Genomic DNA, 26,200 nt, shown 5'->3' with positions numbered 1-26,200 from the left:
AATTAAGAAATTGAACCTGAAGTTAAAATTTGTCAATATCATTATCAATTGGATTGCTTATAATAGTATACGATGGCTCTGGTCTGCATTTGGTTTATGAGTCCTGTTTTATGGCTAGTGAGAGGATTGAAATGATGCCATGGGGGTAAATTCGTAGTTCCCCACACCGTCAGATTAGAAGAATCACCTGAGCTTCATCCTCAGGTGATTTGGATCAGGGAAAGAGGGAGGCAGGGAGTTTGTACATTGATCAGCCCAGGTGATTCTGAGGCTCAAACAGATTTGGAAACTTCTGGAGAGAAGGTAAATTTTTTTCTCCCCTAGTTCTAAAATTCCATGACTATTCTCTATTCATCACATTCAAAATAATAGAAACTTAGAGCTAGAAAATACCTTAGAGCACATTTGGCCTGAACCCTTCATTAAAAATAAAGTATTTTTAGAATTAATTTAGAAAATTTGGAAAATTGGCATTAAAAAAAAGAAAATAAAAATCATTACCCCCTAAACTCACCAAATAGACATAATTATTATTTATACGTTGATAATTTTCCTTCCTTTTTCGTGAATATATATTTCTTTAAGCAATGGGAGCACACTGTACATATACATATGCATGTTATGTATGTATGTTTCTAACGTGTTATTTTCACTTAATATATTTGGGAACATTTTCCATGTCATTAGATACTCTTTAAGGTTACAGAGTCAATGGTTTGGTTTTAACATAATCATTTTAATGGTAATTTAGGTTATTTTCCTTTTCTTCCCCTCTATTATAAATGATGGTGAGATTAACACTCTGATTGAAAAGTCTTTGTGCATATTCTTGATTATTTTTTTAGGATAAATTCCCAGAAGAGGAAGCTCTGGAAGTATTGCATAATGGTTAGCAGTGTGGACTCTGAACCATAGAGCCTGAGTTTGTGTCCAGGTATTACCGAGTTTACACCACTTGTGCAAATTTTAGTGTCTCAGTTTACTGATATGTAAATAGGGTTAATTATAGTGCTAGCTCATAAGATTTTTGTGAGAATTAAATGAGCAAATATACTTAAAGCACTTAGTGTATGGGACAAGAGTAAGAGTTAAATATTTGCCCTTTTTCTGGCACTAAGGCAATGTACATTTGGAAACTCCTGGTTTTTGAGTTATTGGCAATGAACTTAGGAAACGCCTGTTAGTTTGAGAGTTAGTGCCAATTTTCCTTCCAGAAAGGCTGTAGCATCAATGCTCTCACTAGAAATATTTAGAGTCCATTTCCCTGCATCCTCACCAACGCTACTAACCTTTTTTCGTTTACAGATGAAGAAAAGTGAGGTGCAGTGAGGTCACGTTACTTTCCACAGGTCTCATCAGGCATTGACAGATTTGGGACTTCAATACAGATCCAAAACTTCATAAATTTGTCCTTATCACATTTATAGATTAAAAATTTACATTTGTACATTTTAATTTCCCTTGTTTTGCAGGATTGTTTGGAGTTAAGCCCTTTTTGCCCTCCAGATACAATGTAACTGTGTACATTGTAACTGTGGGAGCAATGGACAAAAAAAGGAGTCATTCTCCAGTGTGCTTTGTGCTTATTTATTGTAAATACTTTTCCCTCCCAGAAACAGAAACTGACATTTATAAATATTTATGGGAAAAACTCTTTGAAAATGTACAAGATTCACTTAAACTTTTTGTTCTCTGAGATTGAAATAAAAGTGGGTCTTATCAATGGGTCACTAGAGGGCACTGTGCCTCTTCAAGTTGTATTGTTTGGAAAAGATATTCTGCCCTGAAGGGTATTTTTGATTTCAGTGAAGAGTTTTGCTGGCATCCAGAAAAGTGTAATCAAATATGAAGAGTTTGAGAGGTGCATGGAAATAGATATAAGACTGTGTATGAGCTGATCAGGAGATTACCTTTTTTGGTTACAGGAAAATCCAAGTTTTAGGAGCTTTTAAAATATGAAAATGGTGTGTTTTGATCTATTTTCCTTTCAGTTTAAGACAGTGTTCTGGTCCTGAAGCTTCTCCTTGTTTTTTCCCTCCGGAATATTTTATATTACAGTTGTAGTTGTGAGTGTTACTTGAGTCACCACATGATATAAACCAATATTTGTGAAATAGACATTTACACTGTAGTGATTTTAAAGTACTGTTATCCATTAAATAACATATTTTTTCGCACAAAGTGACCTGGGCCTTTACTAGATACTTTAGAATTGACCTGAAATAGCTTCAATGACATCCTTATTTTTATTTCTTTAAATAGTGTGCTGAAGAGAAAGCTCTTTTTCCAAACATGATGGTATTTCCCACTCCATTAGTAAGCCTGGGATCAAGTTAACATAACTGGTCAGCAGCATCTCTTTGTCCTTCAAAATAACCTTCCTGAAGGTTATTTGGGACTACATACTGAATAGTGCATCAAGTAGCAACTTTGTTAACAATTTAAACTATGGTTTTCATTCACACAGCATAAAAACCCAAGAACAGTTGAAATGGTAGTTGCTGGTTTTCATTTGATAAACTTGCAAATGATTTACCAAATTTTTTCTTTTATATGCTTGTCATCCTGTAGTATGCTGTTTATTAAAAAAAAATCCACAAATCATTAAGTTTGAGTTTGTTCTGACCTTATTAAGTAAACTTGGCTTAAATGAGGAATGGTCTTGTAAAGTCTTCAACAAACAGATGCTAGGTTTTTCCTTTAAAAAAAAAGGTTCTTAATACTATATTTAAGAAATAAAGTATTAACATTATATTTAAAATATACTTAAAAGTGAAAAGAAAGGCTCTATTACTGCTTCTATCCTGAAGATAATCTATCAAAATCAGTTCAAACTGATTTCCTTATGTTTCCTAACCAAACATCTTCCTCAACAGTTTCCCTGCCCCATCCCCTCCACATCCCCCTCACCTCCTTAAATCAGAGTTTATGTTGGCAAAACTCTTTAATTCTTTCCCTCCATTCCTCCCCTCTATTTCTCCTCTCAGTAATCCATCTAACAGCCTGCAGGATTCTATATCTCCAATTGAGTACATGCTTAATTTTTTCATTTCTGGAGTGATATTTTCTGAAAATAGCCAAAGCTTGTAATATAGCATCTTACTATATATACCTTGGGTTCACATCATGTTCCTGTATATGATTCATTGCAAGGCAGAACATTTCAAACAATGGTGGCAGGTCTTCCCCTCCAGGATCAGTATTACAGTTTCCTTTACGGAAGGTGAGATCAAAAGTGAGTGTGCGTTGTGTGCCCTTTGTTTCCCAGACTAGGATAGCATTTGAAATTGATGGTGAACCTAAGTGGCCAGTTTAGCTTTTTATGGGTCCATGTGGTTATGGGGCTCACTACTTTGAACATGTTTTTTTCCTACTATGGCACTCTGCTCAAATCTTTTTCTGCCCCCTTTCTGCAGCATGGTAATCATAGCTAACGTTATTGAATACCAATATATATGGCAGGCTAAGCACTTCATACACATTATAGGGTGCATCCAGGTCTCATCATGCCCTCTAGGCCCAGGCAGGATTGGCAATACGTTCTTTGGGAATTCAAAATGGGACGTATTTCCAGAAAGATTATCTTGTGGGCAGTAAGTGTAAATTACCTGGCTGTCTGTGACTTTCAGAATGACCCTAGGATTCCCTTCATTACACTTTAAAACTAATATTTGGGGGATGGGATTATAGAAATAGAAAACATGTGCGGTATCTTGTAATAGTAAACTCTTGTTTTTTCAAACCCCCTGCATCCATTCCACCATTATGTTTCCTAAGAAGGGGAGAACTGCTGCCTTGGGAAGAGGAAGATGGATATAAGGGAAGTCTAAGGTCAAGTAAACACAGAGTCAGGCAGCGGCTGAGGAAGCTAATGGCCAGAGACGCGTGTCGGGATTTACTTCGAGGTGGGAAGGGGCGATTAAAAGCACCTGGCCGCACTACCCGGAAAACTGATGGTGGGGATGGGAAGCATGAAGCACCTCATTGTGCCTTCAAGGGAATGACGGCTGCGTCCAAGACTCAGGCACCACCAGGGCGCTGTGCAAGTTGCAGGCGTCACGTAAGCTTCAAAAAAGGGAAAGAGAAGGAGACACAAACGTACTGGCCGCGGTACTACACCGGGCCGCGGTACTACACCGGGCCGCGGTACTACGCCGGCCCACTGAGAAGCCTGCCTACTGCAGAGGCCGTGCTCCTCGGCCTGCGGTGCGTGTCGATGCGTGGCTGTGCGTGGCTGTGCGTGTCTGTGCGCGGCGGAGCGCGGCGGTGCGCGGCGGTGCGCGGCGGTGCGTGGCGCGGGGCAGCCTGGGAGCATCACAGTCAGTACGGGGCCGTCCCGACGGGTTAGGAGAAACCCTGGAAGTTACCGCTTGCTCTTGGGAGACCCCGGGGTGGGGGTGGGGGGCGGCCCACATGCTGGGTGAGCCCAGCACGTCCTCAGTGGGTTCCCTAGGACAGAGGCCCAGGCCTGGAGATAGCGTGCGAGATGCCGCCCGCAGCATCTCCAGCGGGGAGAACGGGAGGGGAGAGAAGCCTTTCACAGTCTGCCATTACCCCAAAGAGGCCTCGCTTAGCCAGAAGTTACTGTTCTAGCCTGGAATTGTGTGTTACCACCTGAAGAAAAGGAGTAACGTTAATGGACCGGTTTACTTCCCAATTCTGCTGAGAGTACGAACTTGAGCGACACAGTACGTCAATTATATGGACAAGAAAGGAGCCACATTTTCAGGAAACGCGTGAGTGTAGTGTGTACTTTTTCAATCTCACCAGGCACAATTTGTGTTAAAACATAAAAAAGTGGAATGAACAAGTAAAAAAACCCTGCTAATCTAGGGCAAAAAAATTTCTCAATATTTGATGTTTTCCTCAAGAAAATAGACAATTGTATCACAAAATTGGGGTGATGCTATATATACAATTTCCTGTCCCAATTTTTATACTTCATGCTTTATTTTGAGCTTTTCCCAATTCTTCAAATATTCAGTGGCATTAACTTGATTTCACTCTTCACCTTCCTCCTCCCTTTTCTCAAATGTTTCTTCTGGCCCCTTTACTGCCACAACTGTCTCCTTTATACCTCTCCTCGGTGCATCAGGCTTCCTCTTTTTCAGTCATGCCTGTATTTTGGGAAGCTTTCTGAATAATGTAGCCACCATTAAGTACTCAGAGATTCTGTTGCCTTGGACATATTCTCCATTTATGACTCAGTGCCTCATCCATAAAATGAATTGGAATTAGGAAGCAATGGGCAGAAGACTGGCCTGTAATTCCATATACTGGGAATATTTTTGAGAGCTAATTAATATGAGCAGTCTTCCCAGAAAAAAATGTCCAGAACCACCATAAACTGTATTCTCCAGTCTTCCAGCCAAGTCATAAATAAATGTTCTTGATAGAAAGGAGGGGGAGGGTGGTTTAGTTGGGATTAAAATATCATAACTGGAAAATGCCCATGGTTTTGTAGGATCATACGCCTCTGAGAATTGCTCTTTCCTCACCTATATGCAGGAGCAAGTTCCCTTTACAAGTGGAAAGTTATTATTATATTTTTGGAAAATTTGGTTTATTTTTATTTTCTTTCTTTAACTTAAGACATCTTCAACTTTGCTCTCTTTACCTATGACTGGCATATATATTTGTAGTTGGTATCTTTTAATCTTGGGATGATTTTTACAGAGGTAACTTTGTTTTCTACCTTGTCCTTAATCTGCATGAGGAAATGGGTCTAGAATGAATGAATGGCTAGTCAGTTTTAGTGTTAATTATTCAAGGAGAGCTCAGGTTAGTTATTGTATATTTTAAAACTTAAAGATATCAGGTTTTAGGTTTGATTTGATTATTGAACTAACTGAAGATTTTATAAGATTTTGAAATTACTTTTTGAAGAATGAAGCAGGCTTTGAAAAGGGAAACATATGCTTCCCCTTCCCTTCATCTCAAAATATACCCATCCCATAAAAAAATGCAGCAGAATCCAATTTTGATCACCTCTCTGAAATTAAAGAGAAATAAGTTTGGGTTTGGAATCTTGAACAATGATTATTTTCTAGGGATATATGAAGGTGGAAGGATAACTTTAATGAGAAGGAAAGAGTTTATTTTAGAATCATTATTTTAAGGTTAGGTGTATTATTATTGCCTTTTTTACCTCCCTGGCAAAGGTAGAGATGCTGTTGTGATTTCTATTAGGTTCATTTAAAATATGTAAAATTATTCTTAGACCGGGCCTTTACGTATTACAAATTACGTTCTGGAGGTCATCTGTTAGAGGCATATTAGCTCAAGGGAAGAAAATTATCTTATAGTAATTAGAAATTTAGAGTCATGGTACCCAGGCTGAGAGCACTGGATAAAAGGAACTGTAAGAGAATTAATTCAGTGTAGGCTGAAAAGACTCAGGATAAACAGCCTGTGGCTATGCCAATTTAAGTTTTATGTATTAGGGAAAAAGCACATGTATTTCACCTGAGTTCAGTATTAAACATGATTGCAGAGTAGATATACTGCCACATCGGTCAAACATGGAGTAAAAGTATGCTTTGTCTGGGGGCTCCTGCATACAAAGATATGACCTTCACTTTATGATGCTAGCTGGGTTATGAGAAGAAACTGGAAAAAAACAGGCTGTTCTATAAATGATATTGATCACAGGATTCAATGGAAAAAATTCTGCAAGGTATTGTAAATACAAAGAACCATATTTAGAGAAAACGCCACCAAAAATTATAATAATCTGAGAAGGGGAAGTTAAAGTTAAATGTGGAAATTAAGGTTAATAGTAACTTTGACCATGAGGCCAACGCAATCCCTTTCCTCCTATACCATTGGATTTCTCTACATGGATTTTAAGAGAGGTGTTTGGATCTGGGTTATACAATCCATTGTTCTTTGCTTCAGAAGAACGTTGTGTTGCATCTTTGGAGATTTCCTGTCAGCTCCTCAGTAAAAAGAATTGTTCTTAAAAACTCTGCTGTCTGGAGCCGGGCTTCAGCTAGTGTAATTTTTCCGTATTAACCATGCTGTAGGCAGAGTCTACATTAAACATTAGTTTGATGCAAATTGTGAAGACAAGGAAATAATAATGAGGTTTATTCAGTCTTGTATAAGTTTTGCTTGAGGAAATAGTTTGCAAATTTTTATTATTTAATTATTTTTTAGGCTCGCTCTCTCTAACTTTGTCGAAGTTGTTTACCCCATCAGCAGTCTGAAAGTCTGTTTGCCAGACCAAGGGCAAGTCAGTACACAACATTTTCTCTTTATTATTTATACTGTTACGATTGAAAAAAAATTGAGTGAAAGGAGTCATATCTGTGGAATATATCATTTGAAGACCATATAGCTATTAGGGATTAGCCATGCAGATAGAAAATATTCTGAAGTCCTTGAAACTTCTCTTTGGTACTCAGCATTTGCATTAGCTATTCTCTCTTCTAAACTGTACAACACTTTTGAGTAACTTTTTCCTCCACCCAACAACCAGTTCTCCAATTCTCGGACACCAATTGGGTTTCCTACAATTTAATTCAATTCTGACACTACCCAGAGTTATCACAGACCCCACAGGTTAAGGTCTCAGTTCCATATGACTGCTCCCATTTCAGATGCTAGTAGCAAGTCCTAGGTTGCCATCTGTACTACTGACCAGCCACCTGTGTATTGGGGGTTCCCACGACTCCCTCCTCAGGTGGGATAATTTGCTAGCATGTCTCACAGAACTCAGGAAGACACTTGCTATCACTGGTTCATTATAAAGGATACAATTCAGGAACAGCCAAATGGAAGACATGCACAGGGCAAAATATGGGGGAGGGGCACATGGGGCTTCCATGCCCTCTATGGGCATGTCACCCTCCCAGCACCTTGATGCATTCACCAACCCTGAAGCTCTCTGAACCCCATCATTAGGAGTTTTTATGGAGGTTTCATTGATTGAGCAAATCATTGACCCTTGGTGATTATCTCAATTTCCAGTGCCTCCCACCTCCCCAGAGGTTAAGGGGTGGGCTGAAAATTCCAACCCTCTAATCATGCCTTGGTCTTTCTGGTGACCAGTACCCATCCTGAAGCTATGTAAGGGCCCACCAAGAGTGGCCTCATTAGGACAAAAGATGCTTCTATTACCCAGGAAATTCCAAAAGACATAGGAGCTCTTTGTCAGGAAGCAAGGATAAAGACCAAATATTAGAACAAACGATGTTCCTATCACCCCTGTCATTCAGGAAATTACAAAGGTTTTAAGAGCTATGTTTAAAGAATTGTGAGCAAAGACCAAATATATGTAGTTTTTAAAAAAATCACACTCTCCCTTTATAATTTTTTTTATTATATAAGTTTTGGGTGCAGTGTTATAGTTCAACATTTGTATATTCTAATTTTTTTTAACTTTTGTGGTTTTTTTTTTTTGAGTTAGTAATGTAGTTCATTTTTTCATCTTTTAAATTAAATTAAATTTTTTATTTTTTTAAATCTATTTTTGGCTGTATTGGGCCTTCGTTGCTGCGCGTGGGCTTTCTCTAGTTGCGGTGAGTGGGGGCTACCCTTCGTTGTGGTGCACGGGCTTCTCATTGCTGCAGCTTCTCTTGTTGTGGAGAGCGGGCTGTAGGCACATGGGCTTCTGTAGTTGTGACATGCAGGCACAGTAGTTGTGGCTTGCAGGTTCTAGAGCACAGGCTCAGTAGTTGTGGCTCGTGGGCTCTAGAGCGCAGGCTCAGTAGTTGTGTTGCACAGGCTTAGTTGCTCTGCGGCATGTGGGATCTTCCTGGACCAGGGATCAAACCTGTGTCTCCTGCGTTGGCAGGCAGATTCTTAACCACTGCACCACCAGAGAAGTCCTGTATACTCTAATTTTTAATCATAGGGAAAATATTGTCTTCCTTCCTCCCTCACATGTCACACGTGTCAGTTATATTTTACTAAGTATCTGGTATGTATTCTCTCAGAGCTTCTTCACCAGGAAATATGTTCATGAAAATTCCAATAAGAGGAATAGAAAAGAGAGACTTCCTCATATTTTATAGGTTATATTGTCCTTTTTTCCCATGTAATCTTAGCACATAACGTATATGAAGGGTATGATAATGTTCACAGAAGTCTTATGATTTGAGATAATTATCATAAACTACAAACACGTTTCCTTTGCTAAACAATGAATGTGGCAAATGGGGAATAATAATCTGTCTTCTCAGAATGCTCTTTTGTGTACTTTTCTACCTGGTCTTAAAATGTTGGTATTTCTTGTTCTGAGTTTACCCCTCATCTGTCGTCTATAGTGCATGGGTCACTTGATTGAAATCAGTCATACATGGTTTTAAAGAATACCTGTACACTAGTGACTCCCAGATCTATACTTGTAATCTAGGGCTGCCTCCTAAATATCTGATACATATAGGAAGAAATCTTACAGTTTTCCCATAGACATTTTAAGGATTCATTTATTCATTAACTGAGTGCATTTTTATTGAGGGCCTACTTTGTGCTAGGCACTTAAAATGTCCAAAATTTGTCATTTATATTTTTTTTCATAGGTAAATACTCACGTCCACATAACAAACATAGCAACCTGGGGACTAATTTTCCATTCATTCCTTTGATGATGATAAAAATAAATGATCTAACACTATGATAGGCATTTAACATATTTCAATAGCTCACTGAATTTTCACAACAACTCTGTGAGTTAGGAATTATTGTTATTTTTATTTTAAAGTCAAGGAGAAATTTGAATTGAGAATTATGTAAATTATTTAAGGTCATACAGCTAGTAGATGAGAGAGCTGGGTCTGAACTAAGGCTATATACAGTAACAGAGACCAACTGATTCTCCTTTGTTAACATCACTGACATAAATCTACCTCTTTTCCATTCTCACTGCTTCAAAGTGTAGTTCAGCCCATCATCACTTGGGCTGGACTACTTTAGTTGATTTCTCTTATCTTGGCTTATATGTCTCCATTTCATCTTCAGTACTGCTACCAGATAAGTCTTTCTAAGATCTGGTCATGTTACTTGTAAATTAAAAAGCCTTCAATGGTTTCTCATTAACTATATGACATGCTACAAATTTGTCCATGTGGTGCTCCATGAGCTCATCCTGCCTGCCTCTTGTATCATCTCTTACCAGAGTCTTCCTTGCATTCTATGCTTTATTCATATGGGATTACTTGAAGATCTTGTATTTTGCTATATCGTGCTTCTCTGCTTTTTAGTTAGTCTTTTTACTCTGCTTGGAATGCTATTTTTCCCTGGCCCAGTTGTCATACTCTCCATTTAAGACTCATTTAATTCATACTCTCCATTTAAGACTCATTTCACTTACGAAGCTGTTTCTTGATCTCTGGGTATACTCGATCCTTTATATACTTCTGTTATTTCAACTATAAAAGTTTATTCACTTAATTGTTTACATGTTGGTCTCCTCTAGAGTCTGAATTCCTCGTGGCAGGAAACCATTTTTACTTAATTGTATCTAGGACAGTGTCTGGCATACCACAAATGATGGCTGAATGATCCCTTATATACAGCCCAGATAAACTGCAGAATTTGCAGTAGTTTGCTAAGAGTCGCCAATTATTTTATAATTATGGATTGTTTTATTATTTATAATTTCAAGATTAAAGATCTGTAAGAAGTTCATGACTGGCCTAGAATTAATCTTGGTTGACTGGGTAATGGTATTTGAATAGCAAATCCCCACCCCTCACTTCATTTTTATACTTCGTTCCCACTTATCTCTAACCATACATCTTCTTTACCTCCATTCATACGTATTATTTCATCTATGATTTCCCAGTAGGAATACTTTTTCCTCCTCTTGTTTTTTTCTTTTTATAGTTCAAATGTGTTGATGGGAATATCAGGATTCTGTGACATTGTGGGTTTTAAAAAATGCAAAAATGGATATAATTATTTTGTTTTAGGAGCAACCTAAAACATACCAACTGCTGAAAAAACAAAGCAAAACAAAAACACCAAAAGACAGAGTTTGATTTGTTTTGATGTGTCTCTGAACATTCCATCAGTTCTAATGGCAGTTATTTAAGGGGCCAATTTCACTCTTGATATTATTTTAGGAATGCACATTAATTATAAATTAATAGATTTTCTTTAATGAGCTATTATTTAATAATATAAAGTCACTGCTTTCTGCATGGCAGTAGAGAAATTTCAGAGAAATTTCAAAAATTTTAAACATGGGTACCAGTTCCTCCCTGTTGTGTGAATGGAACAGTACTGTTCTGTAAGATATGCATATTCACAGATTATAAACTATATGTATTAACATGCTCCCATTTTTGGTAAACATTTAAAAAGTGTATATCTGCATGGAAAAAAATAAGTGAAACGCTTATATGGCTCATGACTGGAGGTAGTGTTACAGTGTGTTTCAGTGGACTTTATTTCCTATATGTTGTTCTCCTATATGTTAAATATGTATATCTTAGTATATTATTATTTGTGTGATATAAAGAATAAAGGGAAAAGTAAGATATACTTTAAAAAGATCCTCTAACATGTAAATATAATTTTATTGTGGTAGTATCCTTCTGAGAAGACTACTTTAAAGCAGGACTCAGCACTGCAAGCCTTCCCCAAGATATGTTCAATTCTCCAATGCATTAATGAAAAATATAAATTTTTTTACATACCATATGCAAAACTTAATACATATCCCCTTGTTAATTTTCCAAAATTCTTTTTCTGGTGTAACCCATATCACATTTCTTCTCTACCCTCCCACTTCTTCCTAACAGCTTCTCAGCTGTACTGAGTCTTAGCTTCTTATCTCTCTTAGATGTTTCTCTTCACTTCAATCTTTTTTGTAAGGATTGTAATTATAGTTCTTTTGGATTCTCTGTTTTTTTACTTTCTCACTCAACAGTCTAATCAGCTGACAAAGGACTCTCCTCTTCTTAGAAGTCTTAGAAGTCAGGAGCATTGTGAATAATAAAGGCATTTTCCCCTTTCATATACAGTTGTATTCACCACATATTTTCACTTGATTTCTATCTGCCTCTAACTGAAGTGATTCCTTTAATTAAATTTGCTTTGCTAGTAGTAGAGCATGCAAAAACAATTAGATTTAAATTAGATATACACAATATAGTGACAATATTTGTCCTGGTTATCTAGTCAAGCTTTCTTTTATGTTTTAATTTACTCAAATCTTGCCAGGTCAAAAAACTAAAATTAAAAAAAAAAAACAAACTGGGAAAGATGAAACAAATGGTAGAATGTTGATAACTGTTGAAGCTGGATGATGGGTACATGGGAATTCATTACACTGTTCTTTTCACTTGGTATATGTTTGAAATTTTCCATAGAAAATAAAAATAATTGTGAACACCAGAAAGCTCAGGTAAGATGCTGCAGATACTGTCAGTTTTACCCAATATTCACCTCACTCTGCTCACTCTCCCTTCTTCCCACATTTTCTGCTAACAGAACACAGATTTTGTTTGTAGTAGCAGTGTGCCCACTCCAGTGACTCGTCGCAACTGGTCTGAGTCAGTGTTTCTTAGTGGAGACATTTTGGTGTTTTGGGCAGGGCAAATCTCCATTGTAGGGGATTGTTCCTTACATTTCACTGTTTTTGGCATCTCGTAGCTCTAGGCACTAGGTGCCAATCAGTAATTGGCCTGCTTCTCATCACTGTGATAATCAAAATGCCCTGACACATATTAAAACATTCTTTAAGGGTTGGAGGAGAATTGTTTGAGAACTACTGGTCGGAGCTAATCGTGGCATTCCTGCCCTCTACTTCCCAGACTCCCGCATAACTAACTGTAGCTCTGTGATCCCCTTAGGGACACTGAGACTTAAGCTGCAGGGGCTTCAGGGAAAGCTTTTTGTTTTCTTAATTGAAAGGATAAATGTAGCTGTTGAGCACTCCTCTCTTTTTCCTGCCCTGAATGAAGGACTGGTGCAAAGCTGTAGAAGTAATTTTGCAACAAGCCAATGTGCCAAGTGTAGTGGAGTAGAAGGATAGAAGGAGCCTGGATCTTAGAAGACGTGTACCAGCACTGGCCTCTTTATCTCTTTTTTTGTGATAAAAATAAACCCCTTTTTGTTCTAGCTACTGTTAGTCACGTTTTCTATTACTTGCAGCTAAAAACACTCCTAACTAAAAATGTGAAAGTTCTGGGTTCTTTGATCAATGTTAATATGAGACAAGAATTATTTAAACAATTCTAGCCAAACTTCTTTTTGCAAAGTCCTTTATTATGCTTGGTGAAAAATAACACTCTTATGTAGAAATGAGAATGCTATTTGGAAATATTTAACAAAGTGACAACTGGAAATAATATTGTCACATATATTCAGACCTCCCTCCCCCAAATATCTAAATCCATTGGGGAAATAGCCATACTAGTCTGGGTTTTTTCCCCCAGGATCTAGGTACTTTTTAAACCTAATTCAAGTGATTTTAAATAGATTTTGAGAGGAGGAATTGGATTGTTTTACTCTGAATTACAAACTCAAGCTTGGTATCTAATACAATACATGTAAATTTAGAACAAATTAAAACATTGGATGTAATTGTTGCTTGAATGTGGCATTTGAGCCCCTTTAGACTCATTTTTCTGGCTCATTGTGTCCTTTTCTCTTTCACTTGTCATGTCATCCTAGGCGGCTGCAATGTTCATGTCTATAGATAGTTCAGCATCTCATCCTTTTATTTACTTGGCTCCAGACAACTTCACCTTCTTTCTACTTCTTTATCTTTTTTCATGGTTACACGTTGGACTTTGTCATAGCCTAACATTTCTTCCTCAGAAGTAATAAACCATCTTATTGATACAACTTCTTATTCTTCATTACTTCCTCATGTGCACCTCTAGTCCTTGTTTTTCTATTGGTCACTTCCTGTCTTTACTTTCTACCATATCCTGTTTAATTTCTCTGGTTCATCATCTCAACCACTCTTAAGTAGTTCCCTAAACTTCCTTACATTTTACATGGCTTGGCAATCGTTTTATTTCTTTCATTCTACACAGAAGTTCTTTAAAAGCTTTTCCATTCTCCTTGTACTCCAGCCACTTTTGCTCTCCTCCAACCACTCCTCTCTTATAAACATGTATTATACCACAAAGAAAATCTATACTATACCTGTCTTTTACTCATGTTCTCCTGTCATAGTGAAGTATCCTTTCTTAAGTATTATTTCTCTACCTGAGCTCTGGATCTCATCCCCTACCATCTTCTCAGGAACCTTCTTCTCAGGGACCTTCCTCAATGAATTACTCTCTTTCTCCTTCTAATATACTCTTTTAGAATTTAAATGTGGTATATGTTTTTCCCATTTTATAAACAAACCGAACTTAGATCTCTCATCGCTTTCTGGATTCTCTTGATCTCTTTTCACTCCCTTGCAGCCAAACATCTTGAAAGAATTGCTTATACTTTTGCTTCCCCTCTTGCCTATTCCTTCCTTAATTCACTGAGATCTGGCATATACCTTCACTACTCCACTAGTTCCTGGGCTTGGCTGAAGCTGTTCTCTCCAAAGTCACTAGTGACCTTGATAAAGCCAAGAGACATGCCTCAATCCTTATGTTATTTGACCACTTTCTAGTATTTGGCACTTCTGACGTTGACACACTTCCTTGACCCCCATGGTATCCTAGGTAAAAAATTTCTTTTTACCTTTTTGGGTGTTCTTTCTTATGCCTCTTTGTAGGACTCTTTGCCTAAGGAGCTTCTCCTATAGCCTTTTTCTCTTTTCATTCTATAGTTCTTTTACTAGATCATCTATTCCCATAGCTTAAAATACCAATCATTTACTAATGATTACCAAGCAGTTGATTCCTTCTCAACAATCACCTTTGAACTCTAAACCAATATATCCTATTGCCTGTTAGGTGTTTTCACTTGGCTATTTTATAAGTATTTCAAAACAATACATCATATCTTCCTTTCCCACAAGCTTACTTATCCTCTATTGTTTCCAATAAATGGCATCATCCACTTATTCAAAGGAGAAACTTGAACATCATCTTTGACTTGTCCTTCTCCCTTATGTTCCATAGTTAAAGATAACTGGATTATATTTGTTCTCCCTTCTAAAAGTTTCTCTATCTGCCAACCTTTTTCTATCCCTATTGCTGTTTTCCTAGTTCAAGTTGATATCTAGCTGTCATCTGGATTAATGTAAGAGCCTTCTATTTCATCTGCATGCTTTTATTCTTTCCCTCTTTCAGTCTATTCAAATGCACATATTATTCACTTGTTTAAAATCCCTCAGTGACTTCTAGTTGTTCTTACAGCCTAAACTTTTAAACATGGCTTATAAGACCCTGTCTACTTCTTTACACTCACCATTCATCATTTAACTTTTTTTATTCTGAGCACTAGACATACTAAAATTCTTTCCATTCATTTTGCAGTGTTATATTCTCTTTCATGATTTCACACATGCTCTTTTCTTTCCACTCCTACTTGTCTAACTCTTACTCATTTTCTAGATTTCATCTTAAATATCTCTTCCTTTAGGAAGCCTTCTTTCTGTTCTTCACCCCTACCTTAAGTCTGTGTAGGTCCTAGGGCACCCTGTATCTATGTCAGCATGGCATTTGTAACATTTACCTGTTTGTTTGTCTGTATCTTGGATTAGACTATGAGTTGTGTAAGGGCAGTGATTAGGTCAGCATGGCACCCTAGTGTCTAACAAACTACATGATACTAAATAGATACTTAACACATGACTGAATGAATAAGTGAATGAATGGTGTGATTTTTTAATTGATTAAATGTATAAAGTGAGTGAAATTTTGGGATTAAAAAAGCTAATACATGGGTTTGAGGTCCTAATTGGCTGATGTTGCCAATCACTGGCTAAAGGAATCCATAAAGCAATTTTGGGAATGAGATATCTAAAACATCCATGTGGAGATATCTGGTAACCAGCTAAATATATAGGACTGGTGTCAGGAGAGGGAAATGAGCTGGAAACATTGATTGGGAGTCATCAGCTTATGAGTATGAGAGAGCCCAGGGAGAAGCTGTATTGTTGGAGGGGAAGAGAGGAACACTGGTATTTATGAGATGAACAGAACAACAAGGAACCCACAAAAGCATCTGAGGGAAAGCTGACAGGCAGGTAACTGGGGAAAGCATCCGACATTGGTGTCGTATAAGCAAATGGAGGAGAGTTTCAAGGAGGGATGATTGACAGTATCAGGTTAATTATTTTCTTTTGTCACTCAACAAATGGAGTTTCTACAGAGGATGTAGTGTCAGATGTTATTTGTCTACCTTGCTTCACTGCAGGTTTCTTGAATGCAGGGATATTGTCTTATTTGTACTTTTAATCCCAGAATTTATCACAATATATGGCACACAGTGGAATTCAGTAAACAGAGGTTAAATGAACATAATGCATTTGCTCTGGGTAAGTGATGGTCTCAACATGGTAGCATGGGCATAAATAGATAATTTTATTCCATAAGAACTTTCTTCTGTATTATGCTTGGATTTCAAAGACATCTGGAAAGTGGAATATGGTTAGGTACTTCTCATTGTATGATTTTCAAATGGGCCAACTCTAGTAAATATTTTCAGTTTTAGCATCCTTGACTTTCTGTTTTATGCCACTAGTTCTCCTTTGTTTTGTTTGTCTTGCAGACATTGCCAATTCTGTCTGTCTCTCTCTCTATTTATTTATTTATGTATTTATTTATTTAGTGTTGGGTCTTTGTTGCTGCGCGCGGGCTTTCTGTAGTTGCGGCAAGCGGGGGCTACTCTTTGTTGCGGTGTGCGGGCTTCTCATTGGCGGTGGCTTCTCTTGCTGCGGAGCATGGGCTCTAGGTGTGTGGGCTTCAGTAGTTGTGGCTCATGGGCTCTAGAGCACAGGCTCAGTAGTTGTGGCGCATGTGCTTAGTCGCTCCGCAGCATGTGGGATCTTTCTGGACCAGTGCTTGAACCCGTGTCCCCTGCATTGGCAGGCAGATTCTTAACCACTGTGCCACCAGGGAAGCCCAATTCTGTCTCTCTTATTCGGAGGAGTAAAAAATATATCTGATAAAAATAGGTGATTTATATTAAAGAGTATTAACTTAAAATGTTAAAAACTCCCCGGAATGCTTTCATCCAAAAATAAGACTTAGTAGAGAACTTACTTATCAAGTAGGGTAGAAGTGGTGGTAGTGGAGATGGTAGGAATTTTGAGGGAGATGGGGAGGACGACCTTTTTTTGTGTTCCTAATTATGCAGGAATACTGACACTGCTTTCCATCCTCTCATATAGAGTTTGCCCTAAAAGGCATGTGTGGAGAGAGCGCTGGTTCTCAAAAAAGAATACCTGGTTTGAATCCTTACTTCTCACCTACTATCTGGGCACCTTTGAATATATCCCAACCTTATGAGTTTTAATTTCCTCATCTGTGAAAGGATCATAATAACTTTACTACTTACCTCTTGGGTTATCCAGCAGATCAAATGAGATTGCATATGTACAGCTAGTTTGCAAATGAAAGACTGTTATTCTTTGCAAGCACTATGTGGAAGTGTCTTATGTTGTTGCATTGTGTTTTCAGTCTTATGTTTCTGTTTGGTTTCCTGTTGGAATACTCGAGAGCTGCAAAAAAAGTTTATGATATTATAACATAATTGTAATATTACATAACATAATGTAATGTAATTATTTAGAGGTAGTACAGATACGCAAATGTCTTAAGCCTCCTTCCCACTTAAAAAGAATATAAAACAATAGCCTCGGACACAAAAACAGTCTTCCCATTTTGTTCTTCCTGGGGACACCCAAACTCTTCATAGAGCTGACTGGTGTTCATACTTCCCACACAGCTTCGGTTGAACCTGTGCAGCTACCTCCAGAGAATTGTCTTGGCTTCCAGTCTGTTGGGTAACTGCCTATTTGGACAACCTAGCCTTGGATAATTTCCCTTTGTCCAACCGTGGGACTCATAAATCCATGTACAGGGGGATAGAGTTCAGAAAATGATATTTGGCCATAGGTAGTTGCAATTTCAAGACCCTTTCAAAGGGTGATGATGACAGATTTTTACTGGACAATGTAAGTTTTCAAACTTTGAAGATATATCCTGGGATCCAGATCATTTATGCATCAATATAGAATATGTGTTGTTTATCCATCAACCTGTTCTAAAATGTTAAGGTCATGAGTAAGAATGTTCCACAGCCCATAAAATACTCCTCCTGGAGTATAACTTAACTGCGAGGGAATATTATTAAATATGTAGGAGTTCCACTTTGTTATTAACTTATATATAAAATGAGAAAGAAAAAGACCCATTTCCTTCACAGTACGTTTTCCTTATAATAAATGTTTAGAAAGGAATATGCCAACAAAGATTTGTTGTTGTTTGTTTTTTCTATCTCTTCTTCATCTCTGAATTTTATTTCATTTTTTGTTTTAATCGTGGAAATCTGGCTGAATGACCTGAGTGGTTATCTCGTCTGTAAAATATGTGAGATAGAGTTATGGTTTCCCAGACAATTACTATGTGCTAAATGTAGGTCAGGAGCATTTACAAAGGAGGACACAGCTGTATACTATTCCAAGGAAAAAGGAAACAATGTCAAGAGTCTTCAGAGAGACTTAGAGATGCTTCCTGCAGGATTTCCAGATTTCAACAAAACTGTTTTACCCTGAATAATGGTAGGATTAGTCTTAGCCAAAATGCAACTGGGCAATCTGTTACTTCCCATAAGGAAAGCAACTGTTCAAGTAAATTATATAATTGTACATTACAACTTAGCTTCTGTCATACATTATAAATTCAGTTCTATCCCAAACTGAGGCCATTAAATGAGTGAGCCAAGTTTAATGTTGCTCAACCAGCCTTTCTTGTTGTAGTTATATCCAGCAAAAAAATGAGTTCTCTTGTATATTTTTCTTATCTGGCTTATTGGAAATAGAAATTTGGTTTGGACCTGTTAGTGGATGTCACTTTTATCCTGACTTGGAGAATCAATCAGGAAGACTTTCTAGAGTAGCCTATTGTGTAATCAGGAACCTAATAGGAAAAGGTAATTGATTGTTCCTTTGGATTAATTTTTATTTTCTTCTAAATGAGATTCTTAGTATTAAAATTCATGGAGAATCTGTAAAAAAAAAAGTTGTTACATGGACCTTTTTGTTTTATCACAATGGTATTGTACCATGAGAGAGCTGAGCTCATGGTCTCACTGGGCTGGTGCTCTTGAGGCAGTGTAGAATGTTCCCTGTTTTGTCTTGTTGGCAAAGGAAATTACACCAGTGCCATGATTGTCAGAATGATGCAGAACCTCTGAGGAAAGGGATTACTGCCTTATTAAAGATAGGTTGGGGTGAGCTATGCCAAATGTTGAGTGAGATTTATTGAATACTCTACAAACACCATGCAAGAATTCTGTGCATTACGGTTACGAGAAAACAAGTGTTGATGAGAAAATAACAAAACTGCAAATGGGAAAATAATAATTATTTCCAGGGTCCATTCATGAAGCAAAGGGATGAAGTCTAAAAGGAATGGAAAACTCCTAAAAAACCCCCACAGAATTTACTGTCAGGGAAATGTTAATTTAAATGAGGCAGGTAAGTAATACTATTCATGCTTCATAGTAAATAGAATATCTGAGACATGATACTTACGATCTGTCTGGCTCTTTACCAGTGACTTGTTTCCTTTTACTTGGTTTGTGAGGATGTGTTATGAATGTACAGTTGTATTTATTCCCTCTAAAATTCCAATGTTTAAAACATTGACTTCTCAGATTAAAATACCATTTAAATATGGGCCATGATATTAAAATATAAACCTTAAAACTTTATTTTTCGTTGTATGAGTGATATCTAAAGTAGTTGTCTCCTTTTATATATGTAAAAGAAGACATGGTATATAATGACCTTTGGAATTGTCAGGTCATCTTCCTTGTAGCAGATTCACAAAGTAAGCTCATTAATACAGTGTGCGGACCTTTACATGAGCCACTGCTCATGTAAAAGAAGGAAAACCTTACAGTTTCTTTATTGAACAACATATTATCTTTCTACAAATGTCAGCATTGGGCTACGCAAAGAGCTTAATAAGTACTTGGGGAACCCTGAAAATGATTACTTTTTGCTATTATTAATCAATAATTGTCTTCCTATATCTTGTGTCATTTGTGTTTAGGATTATAGAGTCTTGGATAGAGAATTAAAGGGAAGCAACAAAGGATCGATTTAAAAGCATAAGTTGCAGCAATGAATAAGGGTAACTTTGTACTGCTTAAAAATTTAATAATAAATTATGAAAGTTACAAAGTAAAGCTGCTGTAGAGTTTTCAGTTAGGCAAGTTTATACATCTTTTAATTTTGTTGCCACTACTGATCATAATTCATTAAGATATCATTATAAATAAACCTCCATTGAATAATTGATATATAAACTATCATTTGGTAAGTAATGGCTTATAGGTTGTCAGTTTAATGCATTGATTTAGTGGATTGTCAAGTTACTACAGTGTGATAGAGAATTGTTTGATGACTTTTGGACTATTAATCCCTCAAGAAGTAGATAGGTAGGTATGCATTAAAAGTCATTTAAGCATACTTAAGGACATTTTGACATCATGTTTTACAGTGAGAAGCTAGAACTAGGTTTGTTAAATGCTAATCAGTGTGGAAAACTAGATGTATTCTTGAATGCTTCTTTCTTGTTTCACCAAAAACCAACATTCTGAAAACTGACAATATGTCCCTTAGCTAAACTGTATCTTTAGTCTGAACTTGTGGGCTTCCTTCTTTATCTGTTATTTCTTTGAACTGTCTCTTCCAATTGTCTGTATGTTAAGACACAAACAAGAAAATAGTCTTGGTATCTTTGAAAATTGTTACTTTCATTTCTCCAATCTTGACAGTTCATAGAAATATATTTCCATATTGATTGCTTTGAAGGAGAAGGTAGGCAAATGTGAATTATATATCTTTCTAACACAAAAAAGTCAGTAATAAATAAGTTAGTAAAGTCTACTCTTCTAATTAGGAAGACCAAGAAACTTATGCTCAAAGGAAGTTAAACTTTAATTTTTTTTCTAACCAATAAGCAAAGAGGAAAGTTTTTTCCAGGAGTTTCTTTTATCTCCATCAGTGTTACATTGTAGTTTTATATTTGGAAGTAGGTGCTTTCTCCTAGGTTATGATGTATCAACAAAAGTGTGCAAAAATGTACTACTAGTGATAATGGTACTTTTGAGGAATAGGTTTTTTTTTTTTTTCCCCTAGTGGATAGCATGAGGTAAAATGACCTCAAATAATGGTGTTACTCAAGGGGGACACATTCTCTTCAAACTGAAGGGATTTTTCTTAGTTTTGAAAGATGAAAAGAGTAAACACTAAAAAAAGGAATTAATACATTTCATTATTTTATGAATTAAACTTTAGTTGAAAGCATTTTCCCTCTTAGACAATGTAGAGAACAAATCACACATGATTAGTACAAACATAAGACTATTAACGCCATAAATTAGTATTTCCAAAAGCTCTGACTGATTACTGAATGCAGGATTTATTTTGAAGACCTTTTGGTAACCTCGGCTGTAATGTTTGCTTCCACAGAAGGCTCGGTGAGTTGGGGAAAGAGTCCACATGTTCCCTTTAGGTCACAGTGGGCATTTAAAACTGATTTCCAACTTGGGCTTACACTTCTGTTCCAAACCTGAACCTTTTGGCATCAGAGCTCATGTTCTTATGGCCAATTTGGATTTTTAAGCAAAGAAGCTAATTTAAAAAGTCTCTTGGACAACAATTGGCTTTTAAAAAATAACATTTTAATGATTTAAATGGAAACAAACCAGAAAAAGTTGGATTAAATTTCTCTTAAAGTATATGTGTTTAGCGATTAAGAGGAAAAAGTGGCTGAAAAAATGCTGTCTGTTATTTTCCTTCAAAACCCCAAATAGTTGAACAGTTGAGTAGCTCAAAAGATTTGAATTGGGATATCTTTGTGGAAAATATTTCTGGCAGTGAAAGTACTTTAATAAAAGAATGAGAGATAATAAACTCTTTAACAATGAATTTTTAATCTCTATGTTTTCTAAAGATTAGTTTTAGTGATAAAATTATTTTATTGAAGATTCTTTAGAAGAAGGTTGATCTGATTTAAGAATTTGGGGGATAGAGAAAAAAAATAAGTAAATATTTTGGGAAAAAAATCATTGTGAATTAGGGTTTTCCTGGGTAGCACTTGCTGTTTGTGTTTCCCAAAGCTTTTTAATACCAAACTATTTCTAAGTGTCTGTATTTTCTTAGCCACCATAGACTTTGCATATGAGTGGGAGAGGTTGAGAAGACTAGGCTTTTCAAAAATGTGGGCTTGATTTAGATGTTTTGTTAAAGAAAAATGGGGAAAGAAATCTAGATTAGTAGAAAATTTAAGTTAGTAGACAGGCAGACTTGTGGGCTTGAGCAGGTTCAGTAAATAATATCCCTCTTTTAATGTTTTGAGTGAACTGAGAAATGAAATAGAGAAGATGGGAGATCAGAGTGCCATCTTTATGTTTCATAACACTAATGTTGGAGATTGTGGTTTAGCTATAGGAACAAAGGGCTTCCTCAAAACAGCTAGACAGCCTTCCCCAACCAGTCCCAAACAGCACAGGACTAGGCAGACACTACCTGGCAGGGTCAGAGCTGTCCCATACAACCTTCAGTGTTGGGGAGGTAGCACTGAATTTTTTGCTTTCTGCAGTCATCTTATTTCTAAGAGAAAGGGAAGGGGAAATGAGTTGAACACGCCAGTTTATTTTTCTTAACATTTTCAATCAGTAAGTCTGTGTGCCTTTCTTGGGGAAGGGGGAGTAAAGTTTTGGCAAGAGCCCAAGAATGTTACTTTAATGGGGCTTCCTTCACATTGGAAGGAAACATCAAGAGCAGGAAAGAAGTGTTTTTTGAGATTTTTGTTCTTTTAACCCAGAGGTTCTAAAAAAGGATTGTTATCTAGCCCTAAGGAAATTTTTATTGTAACAGTGATCACAAAATACTGATGGTGTTTAGTGGGTGGGGGTGGGGGGTCAAGGATGCAAGATATCCTGCAATGCACAGAACATCCCATACAATGAAGAATTGTCACAATAAAGGTCCCTAGAGACACCCTGAACTGATCCTATTGGGTTGTTTGCTCTGTAGGGTGAGGACGAGAACAGCACTCTGTCAAGAGCATTCCTGCTACACCTTCCTGAGACTGCCCCCGCAGTGCAACTCACTGCTTCTTTGTGGTTCCTCTTTGAGCTATTCATGGCAATATAGATTTTTCTCCTAGCAGTCTGAAACGGGTCAGAACGACACATTATTTAAATGGACTTCAAAGCCCCTCTGTACGCAAGGCAGAAATGTCACACCCTAGTCTAGTTCCCATAAAAATGATCTGTAATATTGTCCAACACAGTTTAGAAATTGTAAAATGAAATCATATTGTAAAATAAAATGAAGTGAGACCTTCAATATGGTGGAAGAGTAAGACATGGAAATCACCTTCCTCCCCACAGATACATCAGAAATACATCTACATGTGGAACAACTCCTACAGAACACCTACTGAATGCTGGCAGAAGACCTCAGACTTCCCAAAAGGCAAGAAACTCCCCACGTACCTGGTAGGGCAAAAGAAAAAAGAAAAAACAGAGACAAAAGAATAGGGACGGGACCTGCACCTCTGGGACGGAGCTGTTAAGGAGGAAAAGTTTCCACACACTAGGAAGCCCCTTCACTTGTGGAGATGGGGTGTGGCGGCAGGGAAGCTTCGGAGCCACAGAGGAGAGCACAGCAAGAGGGGTGCAGAGGGCAAAGTGGAGAGATTCCCACACAGAGGATCGGTGCCGACCAGCACTCACCAGCCTGAGAGGCTTCTCTACTCACCTGCCGGGGTGGGCGGGGGCTGGGAGCTGAGGCTCCGGCTTTGGAGGTCAGACCCCAAGTAGAGGACTGGGGTTGGCTGCGTGAACACAGCCTGAAGGTGACTAGTGTGCCACGGCTAGCCAGGAGAGAATCCGGGAAAAAGTCTGGAACTGCCGAAGAGGCAAGAGACTGTTGTTTCGGGGTGCGCAAGGAGGGGGGATTCAGAGCACCGCCTAAACAAGCTCCAGAGATGGGCGTGGGCCGCGGCTATCAGCACGGACACCAGAGACGGGCATGAGATGCTAAGGCTGCTGCTACTGCCACCAAGAAGCCTGTGTGCAAGCACAGGTCACTATCCACACCGCCCCTCCCGGGAGCCTGTGCAGCCCGCCACTGCCAGGGTCCCGTGATCCAGGGACAGCCTCCCTGGGAGAACACATAGCACGCCTCAGGCTGCTGCAACGTCATGCCGACCTCTGGCACCGTAGGCTCGCCCCACATTCCGTACCCCTCCCTCCCTCCGGCCTGAGTGAGCCAGAGCCCCCTAATCAGCTGCTCCTTTAACCCCATCCTGTCTGGGTGGGAACAGATGCCCTCAGGTGACCTACACGCAGAGATGGGGCCAAATCCAAAGCTGAGCCCCAGGACCTGTGTGAACAAAGAACAGGAAGAGAAATCTCTCCCAGCAGCCTCAGGAGCAGTGGATCACATCTTCACAATCAACTTGATATACCCTGCATCTCTGGAATACCTGAAAAGACAATGAATCATCCCAAAATTGAGGTGGTGGACTTTGGGAGGAACTGTAGACATGGGTTTGCTTTCTGCATCTAATTTGTTTCTGGTTTTATGTTTATCTTAGTTTAGTATTTAGAGTTTATTATCATTGGTAGATTTGTTTATTGATTTAGTTGCTCTCTTCCTCCTTTTTCATTTTTTCATATATAGATACATATATTTTTTCCTTTTTCTCTTTTTCTGAGTGTGTATGTATATGCTTCTTTGTGTGATTTTTTCTGTATAGCTTTGCTTTTACCATTTGTCCTAGGGTTCTGTCTGTCCTTTTTTTAATATTTTTTTTAAGTATAGTTTTTAGTGCTTGCTATCATTGGTGGATTTGTTGTTTGGTTTGGTTGCTCTCTTTCTTTTCTTCATTTAAAATTTTTTTTATTTTTAATAATTTTTTTATTTTAATAACTTTTTAATTTAATTTTATTTTTTTATTTCTTCCTTTTTTCTCATTTTTCTTCTGAGCTGTGTGGCTGAAAGGGTCTTGGTGCTCTGGCTGGGTGTCAGGCCTGTGCCTCTGAGGTGGAAGAGCCGAGTTCAGGACATTGGTCCACCAGAGTCCTTCTGGCTCCAGGTAATATCAAACAGTGAAAGCTCTCACAGAGATCTCCATCTCAATGACCAGCAAGCTACAATGCTGGACAACCTATGGCAAACAACTAGCAAGACAGGAACACAACCCCACCCATTAGCAGAGAGGCTGCCTAAGATCATAATAACGTCACAGACACCCCAAAACACACCACCATATGTGGTCGTGCCCACCAGTAAGACAAGATCCAGTCTCATCCAGCAGAACACAGGCACCAGTCCCTTCCACCAGGAAGCCTACACAACCCACTGAATCAATCTTAGTCACTGGGGGCAGACACCAAAAACAATGGGAACTATGAACCTGCAGGCTGCAAAAAGGAGACCCCAAACACAGTAAGTTAAGCAAAATGAGAAGACAGAGAAACACATAGCAGATGAAGGAGCAAGGTAAAAACCCACGAGACCAAACAAATGAAGAGGAAATAGGCAGTCTACTTGCAAAAGAATTCAGAGTAATGTTAGTAAAGATGATCCAAAGTCTTGGAAATTGAATGGAGAGAATATAAGAAATGTTTAGCAAGAACCTAGAAGACCTAAAGAGCACACAATGATGAACAACACAATAAATGAAATTAAAAATTCTCTAGAAGGAATCAGTATATGAATAACTGTGGCAGAAGAACAGATAAGTAACCTGGAAGACAAAATAGTGGAAATAACTACTGGAGAGCAGAATAAAGAAAAAAGAAAATAATTGAGGACAGTCCCAGAGACCTCTGGGACAACATTAAACGCACCAACAGTCCAATTATAGGGGTCCCAGAAGAAGAAGAGAAAAAGAAAGGGACTGAGAAAATATTTGAAGAGATTATAGTTGAAAACTTCGCTAATATGGCAAAGGAAATAGTTAATCAAGTCCAAGAAGCACAGAGAGTGCCATACAGGATAAATCCAAGGAGAAACATGCCAAGACACATATTAATCAGAGTATCAAAAATTAAATACAGGGTTTCCCTGGTGGCGCAGTGGTTGAGAGTCTGCCTG

The sequence above is a fragment of the Balaenoptera ricei genome, chromosome 5 (assembly GCF_028023285.1).
Source record: "Balaenoptera ricei isolate mBalRic1 chromosome 5, mBalRic1.hap2, whole genome shotgun sequence".
NCBI lineage: Eukaryota > Metazoa > Chordata > Mammalia > Artiodactyla > Balaenopteridae > Balaenoptera > Balaenoptera ricei.
This window is presented reverse-complemented; position numbering follows the sequence as displayed.